General features: G+C 34.1%; 1 pseudogene; it reads left to right on the forward strand.

Moving 5' to 3' along the window:
- Window positions 1-220: 220 nt before the first annotated feature.
- LOC131748439 (ubiquitin carboxyl-terminal hydrolase 44-like) overlaps window positions 221-18,599 on the forward strand; it is a 178,655-nt pseudogene continuing 160,276 nt past the window's right edge.

Below are 18,599 nucleotides of genomic sequence, written 5' to 3' on the forward strand. Positions count from 1 at the left end.
GCACCAGAGAACCTGGTAACAGCAGTGGAGGCAGTATAGATGAAACCAGCCTTCTGGCCACAGTACTACTCAAGGCCATAGGGAACTGGAGAGTCATGGTGGAAGACCCCACAGCCATAGTCCCTACAGCTTCAGCAGCACCTGCAACAGCAACTGTGGCCTCCCTGCCAGTGGCAGCAGTTTGCACAAACCTAACACTACAAACACAATAGAGGTACCTATGACCCCAGCTCCCACCCTATCTTCTCCTTCCCCCTGCCATAGTGGAATTGTGTCTGACCCAGAAAATCCCAGATACAGTAGAAATACCTGCAATCATAGTGACCCTGGTGGTAAAACCAGCAACAGCAGTGACACTGTCAGCATCAAGGCTTCAGTGACCCTGAAGGCAAAAATGGTGATTACAAGGGTGCTAGCCACACCTGTAGCAGAGGTGGTGGAGGGTAAAAAGTTACAATTCTCAAATATAGACAGAGGCAGTTCACATAAGAGGAAGGAAACACTTGTTTTATAGCAATACTGACTATAAAACAAAAGCAAGACCTCTAATTACCAATTTCTTGAATTGCTAGAATCAAAGTAAACAAAGCTTTACCTAAATAAAAAAGGTGTTTGCCATCTTAAATGTGTTGGCAGAAAAAAAACTCATCAAGCACCATGAAAAACCATGGAAAAACAATATCACTGAAAGAAAATGACAATGCTCCATAAGCCAAACATAAAAGTATGGAAGATTGTGATATAACTGATAGTGATTCCAAAATAGTTGCAATGTAGAAACTCATTGAGCTATAAGACAACTCAGAAAGACAGTATAAATGGGTCAGGAATAAAATTAATGAACAGAAGTAATACTTTACCAAAGAGATTGAAATGCTAAAAAATAAGAAATTATGGAGGTGAAGAACTCAATAAATGAAGAATGCATTAGAAAGTATGGGAAATAATGCAGACTGTTTGGAAAAAAGAATTAGTGAGCTCGAACATAGAAATCTAGAAATGTTTCAGGTAGAAGAGGGGAAAAAAACTAGGATTTTTTTAAAATAAAGAAATTCTACAAGAACTATTCAATTCCATTAGAAAAGGAAACAAGAAAATGGGTATGCCAGAATAACAAGTAAGGAAAAGGGGAGCAGAGAGCTTATTTAAAGAAATAGTAGCTGAAACCTTCTGAAACCTGAGGAAGAACCTGGATATATAAGTCCATGAAGCAAAGAGAACACCTAATCACCTCAACATAGAGACCTTTTCTGAGAAACATTATAACAAAACTCTCAAAAGGCATTGATAAAGAAAGAATGATATATTAAGAGAAATGCCTTCCACCAGGAAACTAGAAGAGCTGGAAATGAGGATTCCTCCCAACAGAGATTCTCAGGCTTCCATCTTGTAACATGAACGCTGCCCTTACAGAAAAATATTTAGAAGAAAAGAGGACCCTCTGGATTCATCTTTGAGATCAAAGTATACAGGTACTACAAAATCCTCTAGCTTTCATTGCAGGCAACATTTTGGTGTAAAAGGAGAAAAGATGCTCTCCTTTTTTTGCTCTTCCTTTAGAGTATCAGAGACCTTTGGGCACTTTAAACACCAAGGCATCTTGTGACTATAAAAGGAGCCAGTCTGCAGCTGACAGAATGAGCAAGACAAAAAGGTAAAGGGCTAAACAGAGAGGAATAAAGACGATAGAGTAGAAGGACATGAGTTCACCCCTTCTTATGGAAACCACCAAATCACAATTAACTACTGAATAACCACTGACAAATAAACACTGGAAACTACCAAAAAATAGTTTACTTCAAAAGGCAAAGAAGAAGACATAGCGAGATAGTAGGAGGAGTGCAATCATGATAAATCAAACACCATACATGCCAGGTGGGTGAGCCACAGTTGGAAAACTATTATACCATGGGAGTTTGACAACAGCAGTGAAAGTTATAAGCCCTACATCAGGCTCCCAAACCTGGGAGTCTGACAATAGGAGGAGGAGCCCCCAGAGAATCAGGCTTTGAAGGCCAGTGGGGTTTGATGGTAGGAATTCCACAGGATTGGGGGAAACACAAGCTACAGTCTTGGACGTCAGACACAAGGTCTTATGCCCAACAGGACCCAGGAAAAGAAGTAGTGACCTCATAAGAGACTGGGCCAGAATTACCTGCTAGTATTGGAAAGTCTCCAATGGAGGTGGGGGATGGCTGTGGCTCACTGCAGGGACAAGAATGGTGGTGGCAGCAGTTCTGGTGAGTACTCATTGGTGTGAGGCCTCATGGAGGCTGCCACTTCCTCCCCAAGACCTGGCTCCACACAATAGCCTGTAGGCTTGTGTTTGGATGCCTCATGCCAAACAACCAACAGGGCAGGAGCACAACCCCACCCAACAGCAGACAGGCTGCTTAAACTCTCACTGAATAAACAACTGCCTGATAAACACACTCCTTGACAGGACCCTATCCCCCAGAGGGACAAGACCCAGCTCCACCCACAAGTGGGCAGGGAACTAGTCCCTCCCATCAGTACGCCTGCACAAGCCTCTTAGACTGTTTCGCCTACTAGGGGGCAGAAAGCAGAAACAAGAATTTCTACAATCTTACAGCTTGTGGAATGGAAATCACAACCACAGAAAGTTAGCCAAAACGAGACAGCAGAGGAATATGTTCCAGATGAAGGAAGAAGAAAAAAAACAAACCAGAAGAACAACTAAGTGGGTGGAGATAGGCAATCTACATGAAAAATAATTCAAAGTGACAATAGTAAAGATGATCCAAAATCTCAGAAAAAAAATGGAGGCACAGATTGAGAGGATACAAGAAATGTTAAGGAAGACTTAGAACTGAAGAACAAACAAACAGATATAAACAACGCAATAAGTGAAATAAAAAATACACTGGAAGGAATCAACAGCAGAATAACTGAGGTTGAAAAATAGATAAGTGAGCTGGAAGACAGAATGGTGTAAATCACTGCTGCAGAAAAGTATAACAAAAAAAAAATGAAAAGAAATGAGGACAGTGTAAGAGACTTCTGGGACAACATTAAACACAACAGAATTCACATTATAGGGTTCCCTGAAGGAGAAGAGAAAGAGAAAGGACCTGAGAAAATATTTGAGGAGATAATAGCTGAAAACTTCCCTAACATGGGAAAGGAAACAGTCATCCAAGTCCAGGAAGCCTAGAGAGTCCTAGGCAGAATATAACCAAGGAGGAACACACTGAGACACAGAGTAATCAAACTGATAAAAATTAAAGATAAAGAAAAAATGTTTAAAGTAATGGAGGAAATGTAACAAATAATGTACAAAGTAATTCCCATAAAGTTATTAGCTGATTTCTCAGCAGAAGTTATCAGGGCAAGAAGGAAGTGGCATTATATGTTTAAAGTGATGAAAGTGAAGAACCTACAACCAAAAATACTATACCCAGCAAGGCTCTCGTTCAAGTTTGAGGGAAAATCATAAGCTTTACAGAAAAGCAAAAGCTAAGAAAATTCTGAACCACCACACCAGATTTGCAACAAATACTAAAGGAATTTCTCTAGGTGGAAAAGAAAAGGCTACAGCAGGGAAGAATAAAATTATGAATGATAAGCCTCACTAGTAAAGACAAACATACAATAAAGGTAGGAAATCATCTGCACATTGATATGATATCAAACCAGAAATTGTGAGAAGAGGAGAGCACAAATGCAAGATATTGGAAACGTATTTGAAATTAAAAGGCAAACAACTTAAAACATTCTTCTTTGTATATATACTGCTATATCAAAACCTTACAGTAACTGCAAACCAAAAATCTACAATAGATAGACACACAAAAATGAAAAAGGAATCCAAACACAACACTAAAGTTAATCATCAAATCACAATAGAAGAGAACAAAAAAGGAAGGGAACACACCTACAAAAACAAATGCAAAGTAATTTACAAAATGGCAGTAAGTACAAAGGTATCAATAATTACCTTAAACATAAACAGATTAAATGCATAGACTGGCTGATTGGATACAAAAACAAGAGCCATATACATGCTGTCTAGAAGAAACCCACTTCAGATCTTGGGACACATGCAGACTGAAAGTGAGGAGATGGAAAATGTTATTCCAAGCAAATGGAAATCAAAAGAAAGCTGGAGTAGCTATACTCATATCAGAAAAATTAGATTTTAAAGTAAAGTATGTTACAAGGCACAAAGAAGGACACTACATAATGATCAAGGGATCAACCCAAGAATAAGATATAATGATTTTAAATATATATGCACTCAACATACAAGCACCTCAATATATAGGGCAAATACTAACAGTCAAAAAAGAGAAGTCAACAGCAACACAATAATAGTGTGGGACTTTAAGACCCCAGTTTCATTACTGAGCAGATAATACAGACAGAAAATTAATAAGGAAACACAAGCCTTAAATGATGCATTAGTCTATACAGAATTAATTGATATTTATAGGACATTCTATGCAAAAGCAACAGAATACACTTTCTTCACAAGTGCACAGGAAACATTCTCCAGGATAGATCACATATTGCATCACAAATCAAGCCTCGGTAAATTTAAGAAAATTGAAATAGTATCAAGCATCTTTTCCAACCACAATGTTATGCGATTAGAAATTAACTACAGGAAAAAAAACTGTAAGATACAAAAACACATGGAGGTCAAAAAATATGCTTCTAAACAATCAATGAATCACTTAAGAAATCAAAGTGGAAATTAAAACATACCTAAAGCCAAATGGAAACAAAAGCAAAATTATCCAATACATATGAGACATGACAAAAAAAGTTCTAAGAGGGAAATTTAGAGCAATACAGTCTTACCTAGGGATACAAGAAAAATCTCAAATAAAAAACTTAACCTTACAGCTAAAGCAAAAAGAGAAAGAAGAACAAACAAACCCAAAGTTAGTACAAGGAAAGTAATCATAAAGATCAGAGAAGAAATAAATGAAATAGAGGCGAACAATAGAAAAGATCAATGAAACTAAATCTGGTTCTTTGAAAAGATAAAATAAAAAATGATAAGTCTTTAGCCAGCTTCATAAAGAAAAAGAGGGAGAGGGCTGAAATCAATAAAATTTGAAATGAAAAGGAGAAGTTACAACAAACACCGCAGAAATACAAAAGATCATAAGAGAATACTGCAAAAAAATATATGCCAAAAAAATGGACAACCTAGAAGAAATGCACAAATTCTTAGGTACAATAACTTAAGACTGAACCAGGAAGAAATAGAAAATATAAGTAGACCAATAACAAGTAATGAAAATGAAATTGCAATGAAAAATCTTTCAACAAACAAAAGTACAGGACCAGATGACTTCACAAGTGAATTCCATTAAACATTTAGGGAAGAGGTAAGACCTATCCTTCTCAAACTCTTCCAAAAAATTGCAGAGGAAGGAATACTCCCAAACTTGTTCTATAAGGCCAATATCACCCTGACAAAAATAAATACATAAATAAATAAATAAAGGGAAAGATACCACAACAAAAAGAAAATTACAGGCCAATATCACTGATGAACATAGATGCAAAAGTCCTTAACAAAATGCTAGCAAATCAAATACATCAAAACAACAAAAAGATCATGCAACAGGATCAAGTGGGATTTACACCAGTGATGCAAGTATTGTTCAATATCTGCAAATCAATCAAAGAGAAAAACCACATCAACAAATTGAAGAATAAAAACCATATGATCATCTCAATAGATGCAGAAAATATTAGGACAGAATTCAAAACCCATTTATGAAAAAAATTCTCCAGAAAGTGGGCATAGAGGGAACATACCTCAACATAATTAAGACCATATATGACAAACCCAGAGCTAACATTGTACTCAATGGTAAAAACCTGAAAGCACTTCTTGTAAGATCAGGAACAAGACAAGGATGTTCAGTCTACCACTTTAATTCAACATAGATTTGGAAGTCCTAGCCATTGGTGATCAGAGAAGAAAAAGACATAAAAGGAATCCAAATTGGAAAGAAAAAGTAAAATACTCACAGTTTGCAGATGGCATGATATTGTATATAGAAAATCCTAAAGACATTACCAGAAAATTCATTCATCAATGAATTTGGTAAATTTGCAGGTTAAAAACAATTACACCAAAATCTATTACATTTCTATACTCTAAGAATGAAAGATCAAAAATAGAAATTCAAGACACAATCCCACTTACTACTGCATAAAAAAAAAAAAAAAAAAAAAAACCCAAAAAAACAAACCTAGAAATAAACCTATGTAAGGAGGCAAAAGACATGTCCTCAGAAAACTATAAGACACTAATGAAAGAAATTGCAGATGACAGAAACAGATGTAAAGACATACCATATTCTTAGATTGGAAGACTCAATATTGTCAAAATGACTATGCTACCCATGGCAACCTACAGATTTAATGCATTCCCCATCAAATTACCAATGGCATTTTTCACATAAGTACAACAAAAAATCTGAAAATTTGTATGGAAACACAAAAGACCCCAAATAGCTAAAGCACGCTTGAGAAAGAAAAACAGAGATGAAGAAAGAATCAGGTCACTGGCTTCAGACTATATTACAAAGCTACAGTCATCAAAACTGTATGGTATTTGAACAAAAACAGAAATATAGATAAATGGAACAAGATAAGAAGCCCAGAAATAAACCCATGTACCTATGGTGAATTAATCTATGACAAAGGAGACAAGGCTATACAGTGGATAAATGACAGTCTCTTCAATATATGGTGTTGGGAAAACTAGACTGCTACATGGAAGAAAAAGAGAAATTAGAATATTCTTTAACACCATAAACAAAAAAATAAATTCTAAACGGATTAGACATCTAAATGTAAGACTAGACACTATAAAACACTTAGAGGAAAACATAGGCAGAACACCCTTTGACATAAATCGTAGCAATATCTTTTTCAATCCATCACCTAGACTAATAGAAATATAAACAAAAATAAATAAATGGGACCTAATTAAACTCAAACCTATTGCACAGCAAACGGAACCATGAAACAAAACAAAAAGACAACCCACTGAATGGGAGAAAATATTAGTAAATGATACAATTTAGGAAAGATTAATCTCCAAAATTTACAAACAGCTCATGTGGCTCAACATCAAAAATAAAAATAAAAAAATAAACAACCCAATGAAAAATGGGCAGAAGTCTTAAATAGACATTTCCCCAGAGAAGACATACAGATGGCCATGTGGCACATGAAAAGATTCTCAACATCACCAGTTATTAGAGAAATTCAAATCAAAACTATAGTGAGATATCTGCTCACACTAGTTAATATGGTTATTAGCAAAAAGTCTACAAACAATAAATGCTGGAGACTGTGTGGTGAAAAGAGACCCCTCTGACACTGTTCATTAGAATGGAAATTGGTACAGCCATATTGAGAACAGTATGGATGTTCCTTAAAAAACTAAATATAGAAGTACCATATGATCCAGCAATACCACTCCTGGTCATATATCAGGAGAAAATTATAATTCAAAAGGATACATGCACCCCCAATGTTCTTTGCAGCACTGTTTGCAATAGCCAAGTCTTGGATGCAACCTTAATGTCCAATGACAGATGAATGAATAAAGAAGAGGTGGTACATATATACAGTGGAATACTACTCAGCCACAAAATGGAATGAAATAATGCCATTTGCAGCAACATGGATGGACCTTGAGATTATCGTACTAAGTGAAGTAAGTCAGGAAGAGAAAGACAAATATCACATGACATTGTGTATATGAAGAAACAAAAAAAATAAATAAATGAAATTATTTACAAAAATAGAAACAGACTCACAGGCTTGAAGAACAAATTTATGGTTACTGAGGGCAGGGTGGGAGGGAGGGATTGAGAGTTACACACTGCTGTATTTAAAATTGATAACCAACAGGGACATACTGTATCACACAGGAAACACTACTCAATAGTCTGTAATAACCTAAATGACAAAAGAACTTTTTAAAGAATTCATACATGTTTATGTATAACTGAATCACTCTGCTGTACACCTGAAACCAACAAAACATTGCTAATCAACTATACTCTAAAAGAAAATAAAAATTAACAAAAAGAATGATAATGGCAAGCAGGGAAAGATGACAGTAACCTATAAAGATACCCACATTAGACTATTGGGAAATTTCTCAGTAGAGACTGTACAGATCTGGAGAGTGTCGAATGGCATACTCAAAATATTGAATGATAATAACTCTCAGCCAAAAATAATCTATCCATGAAATTTATTCTTCACATATGAAGGAGAAAATATCATTTTTCTGAGACAAACAAACACTGGAGGATTTTATCAGCTTTAAACCTGTCTTATGAAATGTGATTAAAGGAGCTCTTCGGCAAGAAACGAAGAGGAAAAGTACACAAAACTTTGAGTAAGGTGACCAACAGATAGAACCACAAAATTCACTAAAAAAACAACCCAATATCTACTTCTCTTGGTAACAAATTCACAACATTAAAAGGAATAATTTTTGATAGAAAAACATAAAAATTGGAATAGAAAAAGGAAGGAACAGGTATGGGCAAATAAAAATAATAAATTTATTTTCTTGAAAAGAATAAGATGCTATCAGCAGAAAAGGTTATTTTATCTATGACACTTTTTTTTTTTTTTTTGGTGGTACATGGGCCTCTCACTGTTGTGGCCTCTCCCATTGTGGAGCACAGGTTCCAGATGCACAGGCTCAGCGGCCATGGCTCACGGGCCCAACCACTCTGCGACATGTGGGATCTTCCTGGACCGGGGCACGAACCCATGTCCCCTACATTGGCAGGCGGATTCTCAACCACTGCACCACCAGGGAAGCCCCTATGACACTTTTTAAACCAACCTTATGGTAACCACAAAACAAAAATCTACAGCAGAGACACAAAGCAATAAAGAAGAGGATGCTAAGAAAAACATCATAGAAACTTACCAAACTAAATGGGCAGAGAGAAACACACAAAAAATAGAAACAATGAAGATATAGGGCAACCAGAAAACAAACAATAAAATGGAAGTACTAAGATCTCAAAGTTCTCATATATCAACAATGACCCCACCCCCCAAAAAAATAAATAAATAAATAAATAAATAAATAAATATATATATATATATATATAATGGAATAGTACTCAGCCATAAAAAAGAATGAAACAATAACATTTGCAGCAACATGGATGGACATAGAGATCATCATACTTAGTGAAGTAAGTCAGACAGATAAAGACAAATATCATGTGATATCACTTATATGTGAAATCTAAAATAAGATCCAAATGAACTTATTTACAAAACAGAAACAGACTCACAGATGTAGAAAACAAATTTATGTTTCCAAAGTGGGGGAGAAGGAGGTACAAATTAGGAGTTTGCAATTAGCAGATAAAACTATGATATATAAAATAAAATACATAAACAACAAAGTCCTACTGTATAGCACTGTATTGTTTATTCAATACCTTGTAATAAACTGTAATGGTAAAGAATATACCAGAAACTAACACAAAATTGTAAATCAACTGTATTTCAGTGAAGAAAAAATACAAAGTGGCTGCATGAATTAAAAAAAATAAGACACAACTAAGTGCTGCCTCCAGAAGACTCAGGTCTAAAGGTAAACATAGTCTCAAAGTAAAGGGAAGGAAAATCATATTCCAAGCAAATGGCCACCAAAAGTAAATGGAGGTAGCCATACTCGTATCAAATAAAGTAGACTTCAAGACAAAGTACATAACAAGAGAAAATATGGATGTTATATAATGACAAAAGAAACAATTCATCAAGAAGACATAAGATTTAGTAATATATATATATGCACTTAACATAGGAGGACCAAAATACATAAAGTAATTATTGCTAACTAGAACTAAAGAGAGAAACTGACAACAATACCGTAACAGTATGGAAATTTAACATCCAAAATATAGATCATCCAGATAGAAAGTCAACAAGAAAACAATGCCCTTAAATGAAACATTAGACCAGAAAAAAATTACCAGATTTATACAGAACACTCCATCCCAAAGCATCAGAATACACATTCCTCTCAAGTACACATGGAATATTCTCAAGGGTAGACCATATGTTGGGACACAAAACAATCTCAATAAATTTAAGAAGTTTGAAATCATATTAAGTATCTTTTCTGACTAAAATGGTGTGAAGCTAGAAATCAACTACAAGAAGAAAGCTAGACAAATCACAGATATATGACTAAACAACATGTTAATATACAAACAATGGGTGAAAAAACAAATTAAAAACACCTGGAGACAAATAAAAATGGAAATATAAAATCCAAAATCTATGGGAGCAGCAAAATCTGTACTAAATAAAGTCTATAGCAATACAGGCCTAACTGAAGATACAAGAAAAAATTCAATCTAATCTTACACTGAAAATAACTAGAGAAAAAGCAAGGCCCTAAGTCAGTAGAAGGAAGTAAATGATAAAGTCAGAGTGACAATAAATAAAATAGAGATGTAAATGAAAATGAATAAGATCAGTGAAACTAAAAGATTAAAAAAATAAACACAATTGACAAACTTTTGGTTAGACTGGGATAAAAAGAGAAAACAATAAAACAAAAAGAAACAAAAGAGTAGTAGTTACAATGAATTGTACAGAAACACAGAGGATTATAGCAGAATACTATAAACAGCTGTATGCCTACAAAATGGATAGCCAAGAAAAAAGTAAATTTTAGAATCATACCATCTTCCAAGAACTAATCATGAAGAAATAGAAAATCTGAATAGAATCATCACATTGAGAGATTGAAATGGTAATCAAAACCTCCCTAGATACAAAATTTCAGGACCAGATGGCTTCACTGATAAGTTATAGCAAACATTCAAATAAGAATTAATACCTAAGTCAGAAGGAGAAAAACAAATACAGTATGCTAACACATATATATGGAATAAAAAAAAGGTTATGAAGAACCTAGGGACAGGACAGGAATAAAGATGCAATGTAGAAAATGGATTTGAGGACATGGGGAGGGGGAAGGGTGAGCTGGGACGAAGTGAGAGAGTGGCATGGACTAATATATACTACCAAATGTAAAATAGATAGCTAGTGGGAAGCAGCCAAGTAGCACAGGGAGATCAGCTTGGTGCTTTGTGATCACCTAGAGGGCTGGGATATGGAGGATGGGAGGAAGACGCAAGAGGGAGGAGATATGGGGATATATGTATATGTATAGCTGATTCACTTTGTTATAAAGCAGAAATTAACACACCATTGTAAAGCAATTATACTCCAATAAAGATGTTTAAAAAAAAAGAATTAATAATTATTCCTTTCAATCTCTTCCAAAAAATGAAAGAGGAGAGAACATTTCGCAACTCATTTTAAAAGGTCAAAAATATGATTAAAGCAAACCCAAACAAGTGCAAAATGAACTAGAATAGTTTCAGGCCAACATCTCTGAAAAATATAGATGCAAAAACTCTACATAATGTGTGCAAACTGAATGTGACAATAAATTAAAACGATCGTACACCATGATCAAGTGGGAGTTATTCCAGGGATGCAAGGGATGTTTCAATATCTACAAATCAATCAATATCATATACCACATTAAAAAAATGAAGGATTAAAAAAACCCATGATCAGACCTCCCTGGTGGACCAGTGATTAAGAATCTGCCTGCCGGGCTTCCCTGCTGGTGCAGTGGTTGAGAATCTGCCTGCCAATGCAGGAGACACGAGTTTGAGCCCTGGTCTGGGAAGATCCCACTTGCCGTGGAGCAACTAGGCCTGTGAGCCATAACTACTGAGCCTGGGCTTCTGGAGCCTGTGCTCCGCAACAAGAGATGCTGTGATAGTGAGAGGCTGGCACATCGTGATGAAGAGTGGCCCCCACTTGCCACAATTAGAGAAAGACCTCACACAGAAATGAAGACCCAGCACAGCCAAATTTTTTTTTAAAAATTAATTAATTAAAAAATAATAATCTGCCTGCCAATGCAGGGGAAATGGGTTTGAGCCCTTGTCTAGGAAGATCTCACGTGCCGTGGAGCAACTAAGCCCATGCTCCACAACTATTTAGCCTGCACTCTAGAGCCCACAGGCCACAACTACTGAGCCCACATGACACAACTACTGAAGCCCATGCACCTAGAGCCTGTGCACTGTGACAGAGAAGCCACTGCAATAAGAACCCCAAGCACCTCATAGAAGAGTAGCCCCTGCTCACCACAACTAGAGAAAGCCCATACACAACAAAGAAGACCCAATGCAGCCAAAAATAAAAATAATTAATTAATTAATTAATTAAATTTATAACAAAAAAATCAAACATGATCACCTCAGCAGATGCAGAAAACTATTTGACAAAATTGAACATTTATTTATAATAAAAACTCTCAATAAAATGTTATATAAGGAATGAACTTTAACATAATAAAGACTGTATACAGGAAAATCCACAGCAAACATCATATTCAATGATATAAAACTGAAAGATATTTCTATGACATCAGTAGTAAGGGAATAAGAAAAAGATGCCCGCTCTTACCATTTTATTCAACATAGTATTGGACATCCTAGCCAGAGATATTAGACAAGAAAAAGAAACAAAAGGCCTCCAAATTGGAAAGGCAGAAATAAAACTGTCACTATTTATGGATGACAGGATTTATAAAAGCCCTAAAGACTCCAGCAAATAACAATTAGAAATAATGAACAAATACAGTAAATTTGTGGGAAACAAAATCAATATGCAAAAATCAGTTGCACTCCTTACACTAATAACAAACTATCAGAAAGAAAATTTAAGAAAATAGTTTTATTTACAATCACAATAAAAAGAATAAAAATAAAAATAAATTTAACCATGGTGGTGAAAGTCCAGTATACTGGAAACTATAAGACTGAACACAATTGAAGAAGATTCAAGTAAATGGAAAGTTATTCTGTGCTTATGGACTGGAAGAATTAATGTTGTTAAAAAGTCCATATAACCTAAAGAAATCTACAGATTCAGTACAATCCTTATCAATGTCTCAATGACATTTTTCACAGAAATAGAACAAAGAGATCCTACAATTTCTATGGAAAATAAAAGACCCCAAATAGCCAAAGTGATCCTGTGAAAAAAGAACAAAGCAGAATGTATCACACTCTTTGATTTCAAATTATAATACAAAATTACAGTAATCAAAATAGCATGGTGTTGGCAGAAAAGTAGACACACAAATAAATGGAACGGAATTTAGAGCCTTCTGGTCTATTATTTCTGATAACACAGACATATATGAACTTCTAATTTGTGACAATAGAGTTAATAACATACAGTGAAGACAGAAATTCTCTTCAGTAAATGATGTTGGTAAAACTGGACAGCCACATGAAAAAAATAACATTAGACCACTATTTTATAACATACACAAAAATTAACTCAAAGTGGATTAAACACTTGAATATAAGACCTGAAACCATAAAAATACTAGAAGAAAACATAGGCAGTACATGAGTTAACATCAGTCTTAACAATATATTTTGAGATACATCTCATCAGACAGGGGAAGTGGTCTTAGCAATAGCATTTTGAATATGTCTCCTTAGGCAAGGGAAACAAAAGTAAAAATAAACAAATGACACTACCTGAAACTAAAAAGCTTTAGCACCACAAAGGGATTGACAAAACAAAACAAAACCTAAAGAATGGGAGAAGATATTTGCAAATCACATATCTAAAAGGGATCAGTATACAAAATATATGAAGAACACATATAACTGAAAACCAATAAAACAAACAACTCACTTAAAAAATGACAGAGGATTGGAATAGACATTTTTCCAAAAATAAAATACAGATGGCCAGCAGGCAAATGAAAAGATGTGCAACATCACTAATTATTAGGGAAATGCAAATCAAAACACACAATGAGATATCACCTCATACTCATTAGAATGGCCATTATAAAAAAAAAGATAAGAAATAACAAATGTTGCAGAGGTTGTGGAGAAAAAAGAACCCATGTACCTTGTTGATGGGAAGGTAAATTGATGTAGTCACTATGGAAAACACTATAGATATTTCTCAAAAAATTGAGAATAAAATTACCATATGACCCAGCTGTTCTACCTCTCAGTATTTATTCGAAGGATACCAAAACTCTAACTTGAAAAGGTATATGCACCCCTATCTTCATTACAGTATTATTTTTAATAGCCAAGATACAGTAACAAAGTGCCTATCAATGGATGAATGAGTAAAGAAGATGTAATACACAGACACATACACACACACAATTGTATAGTACTCATCCATTAAAAAAAGTAGACATCTGGCAATTTGTGACAATGTTGGTGAACCTTGAGTGTATCATTCTAAGTGAAATAAGCCAATGAAGAAAGACAAATACCATATGATTTCACTCATATGTGGAATATAAAGAAAACAAAATAAACCAACCAAATAAAACCAAATGAACATATAGATACATAAAACAAATTGGTGGTTATCAGAAGCTAAGAAGAGTGGGGGTAGAGCAAAATGTGTAAAGAGGATCAGTTATCTGATGACAGAAACCAAACGTTTCATGGTGAGCATGCTGACTGTATACAGAAAATGAATGATAATGTACACATAAAACATATGATGTAAATCAATGTTAATTCCATTAAAAAATAAATCCTATTAAAAGAATATATTGTTAAATTGGATTAAAAACATGATCTGGGCTTCCCTGGTGGCATAATGGTTAAGATTCTATGCTCCCAATGAAGGGGGCCCACGTTCTATCCCTAGCCAGGGAACTAGACCCCACATGCATGCTGCAACTGAGAGTTTGCCTTCCACAACTAAGGAGCCCGCCTGCCACAACTAAGACCCAGTGTGACCAAATAAATAATAAATAAATGAATATTAAAAAACAAAACAAAACAAAAATCTACCTATATTCTATCTATAGAATATAAATTATACACAAGTATACAAAGAGATTTATAGAACAAGCATGGAAATAGATCATGAAAACAGCAGTCATAGAAAACCTGGAGTGACTATACTAATAACTTACAAGACGGTCTTTAAAACAAATAATGCCACTAAAAACAAAGAGGACTATTTAATTTTTTAGAAGTGTCAATTCACCAGTAAGATATAACTATTCTGAACATATATGAATCTAAAAAGAGAGCCCTCAAATAAATGAAGCAAAAACTGAAAGAATCAAGGTAGAAATAGGCAATTTATTACACATAGTTGGAGATATCAATACCCCACTTTCAATAATGGAAATAACCACTAAAAAGAAGATCACTAAGGAAAGAAAATACATGATAAACTACATAAACAAACTAGATCTGTCAGACATCTATGGAACACTCCTAACAGTAGAATACACATTCTTCTCAAGTGCACCTGGAGCATTGACAAGATAAATAAATTTAAAAGGATTTAAATCATACAAAGTATGTTTACAAATACAAAGGATAAAAATTTAAATCAATAACTGAAGGAAATTTGGCATAGTCACTAATATGTAGAAGTTAACTAATACCCTACTAAATAACTGATTGGTTAAAGAGTAAATCAAAACAATTTTGAAAATATATTGAGATGAATAAATGAAATGAATACAAAACAAGAAACATGGGATGCAACAAAAGTAGTGCTTACAGAGTATTATAAACTATAAATGCCCTAATTTAAACAGAAGGTGACTTTTCAGACTTCCCTGGTGGTGCAGTGGTTAAGAATCCATCTTCCAATGCAGAGCACATGGGTTCGATCCCTGGTCCGGGAAGATCCCACATGCCACGGAGCAACTAAGCCTGTGCGTCACAACTACTGAGCCTGCACTCTAGAGTCCATAAATCACAGTTACTGAAGCCCATGTGCTTGGAGCCCATGCTCTGCAATGAGAGAAGCCACCACAATGAGAAGCCTGTGCACCACAATGAAGAGTAGCTCCCCCTCACCACAACTAGAGAAAGCCCACATGCAGCAACAAAGACCCAACATAGCCAAAAATAAAAAAAATAAATTTTAAAAAAATAAAAAGAAGAAAGATCTCAAATAATGTAAATAAACACCTTAAAATCTAGAAAAAGAGCAGATTAAAAAGAACAAGCAGAAGAAAGAAAATAATAGACTTGAATGGAAATAAAATAGAAAATAAAAATATGATAAAAAAGCAATGAAATCTAGAGTTAGTTATTTGAAAAGATCTATAAAGATGACAACCCATGGGGTAGAACTAGCAAGAAAAAAAGACACAATCTACTAACCTCAGGGATAAAAGAGGGGTCATCACTAACAATTTTAGAGAAATAAAAGTGTTTATGAGAGAATACTATGAATGTGTTTTCAACAGTGTATGTTATTTAATCAGTGTATGTTAATAAATTATATTATTTAGATAACAGAAAAATTCATAGAAAGACAAAGAAAAAAGGCAAAGAAAAATTACCAAAATTTATTCAGAGATACATAAACTTGTAATAGACCCAAGATAAATAAAATTTTCAAATTAGTAATGTTAAAAATTCTCACAAAAAAGTTCAGTTGCAGATGACCTTATTGGTGAATTCTTCGAAATATTAAAAGAATTAATACCAATCCTTTAAAAAAGTCAAAAACAGAAAAGGGAAAATTTACTTTCCAACTAATTCAGTACGATAATACTACATGGATAAAAAAAATCATACAAAAATGTGACAAGACAAAACAGAAATAGAGTCATAGATGTAGAAAACAAACTTATGGTTACCAAGGGGGAAAATGGGGTGAGGGATAAGTTGGGAGATTGGGATTGACATATATACACTATTATATATAAAATAGATAACTGATGAGAACCTACTCTATAGCACAGGGAACACAACTAAATACTCTGTAATGACCTATATGAGAAAAGTATCTAAAAAAGAGTGGATATATGTATATGTATAACTGATTCAAATTTGAGATTAACGTTTAAATCAGTAGGTTTTGAGAAATCAGATTATCTTTCATAATGTGTATGGGACCCATACTATCATTTGAAAAGCTTTAAGAGAAAAAAGATCGACCTTACCAGAGGAAGAGGAATTCTTGCCAGCACACTACTCTTAGACTTGAACTGAAATTCTTCTCTTGGTCTCTAGCCTGCTGACCTGCTCTGCATGTTTTGAATTTTCTAGCCTCCAAAATCATGTGAGCCAATTCCTTAAAATAAATATTTGTTGATAGATAGATGATGATAGAGATAGATAATAGATAGATAGATAGATAATGGATTAGTCTAAATATGTAAGTATAGATGGAAATACAGAGATGGGACTATATAGATAGATATGATATCCCATTAATTCCGTTTCCCTTGAGAATCCTAATATGTCATATTCATAACATAGTGACATTAAGGACAAAAGACAAAAATCACATAACTATCTCAATAGACACAGAAAACATTGGACAAGGCCCAGAAAACTTCAATGATAAAAATATTAGACAAACTAGGAATGGAAGAAAATTTCCTCATCTTATAAATTACAACACAACACCAAAAGCCATTATAAATAATGGTGAAAGTGATTTTGTTTGACCAAAGTTCAGGAACAAGACAAGATGTTCACTCATAAAACTTCTGCATAACATTTAACTGGACATAATCATCAAGGCAATTAGGAAAGAAAATAAAAGATACCCAGAGAGGAAAGAAAGAAGTAAAATTTTCTGTATTCTGACATCATGATCTTGTATATAAACATTTTTAAGGAATCCACAATAAACATTAAAATCAGTAAATTCATTCATCAAGTTTGTTCCAGGTCAATATAAGTAAATCAATTGTAATTTTATACAGTAGCAATGAACAATTTAAGAATGAAATTAGGAAAATAATTCATTTTAAAATGCATCATAAAGAATATAATTCTTAAGAAAAACTTAGCAAAGGAAGAGACAGAATTGTACACTAAAATTACAAAATACAGTTAAAATAAATTATATGTAAATAAATAGAAATACATCATATTTTCATTGATCAGAAGACCTAGTATCATTTTGATAGCAATACTTCCAAATTTGTTTACAAATTCAAAGCAATCCCTATCCAACTTGAAGCTGGATTTGTTGATAAAATAATCCCAAACTTTATATGAAAATGCAAGGGACCAAAATTAAGATAAGTGTCTTTGAAAAAGAAGTACAAATTTGGAGGATTTCAATTCCTGATTTCAAAACAGACTACAAATTTACAGTAACAGAACGAGTGTCATATGGTTATGGTCAACTGATTTTTGACAAGGATGCCAGGACCTTCAAAGGGAAAAGAATGGTCTTTTCAAAAATTCGTATTGATATAACTGGATATACACATGCAAGAAAAATTAAGATGGACTCCATCCTTCACTACAAACAAAGATTAACCTAAAATGGATGAAAGATGTAAATTCAAGAGCTAAAAATACAAAATTCTTAGAAGAAAATATGGGATTATATTATCTTTGACATTGGGTTAGGCAATGGTTTCTTATATATGACACCAAAAAGCTCAAGTTACAAAAGACGAGATAGATAAATTGAAGTCTATGAAAATTAAACACTCTTATTCTGCAAACTATTCCATCACAAAAGTA

The sequence above is a fragment of the Kogia breviceps genome, chromosome X (assembly GCF_026419965.1).
Source record: "Kogia breviceps isolate mKogBre1 chromosome X, mKogBre1 haplotype 1, whole genome shotgun sequence".
NCBI classification, from domain to species: Eukaryota; Metazoa; Chordata; class Mammalia; order Artiodactyla; family Physeteridae; genus Kogia; species Kogia breviceps.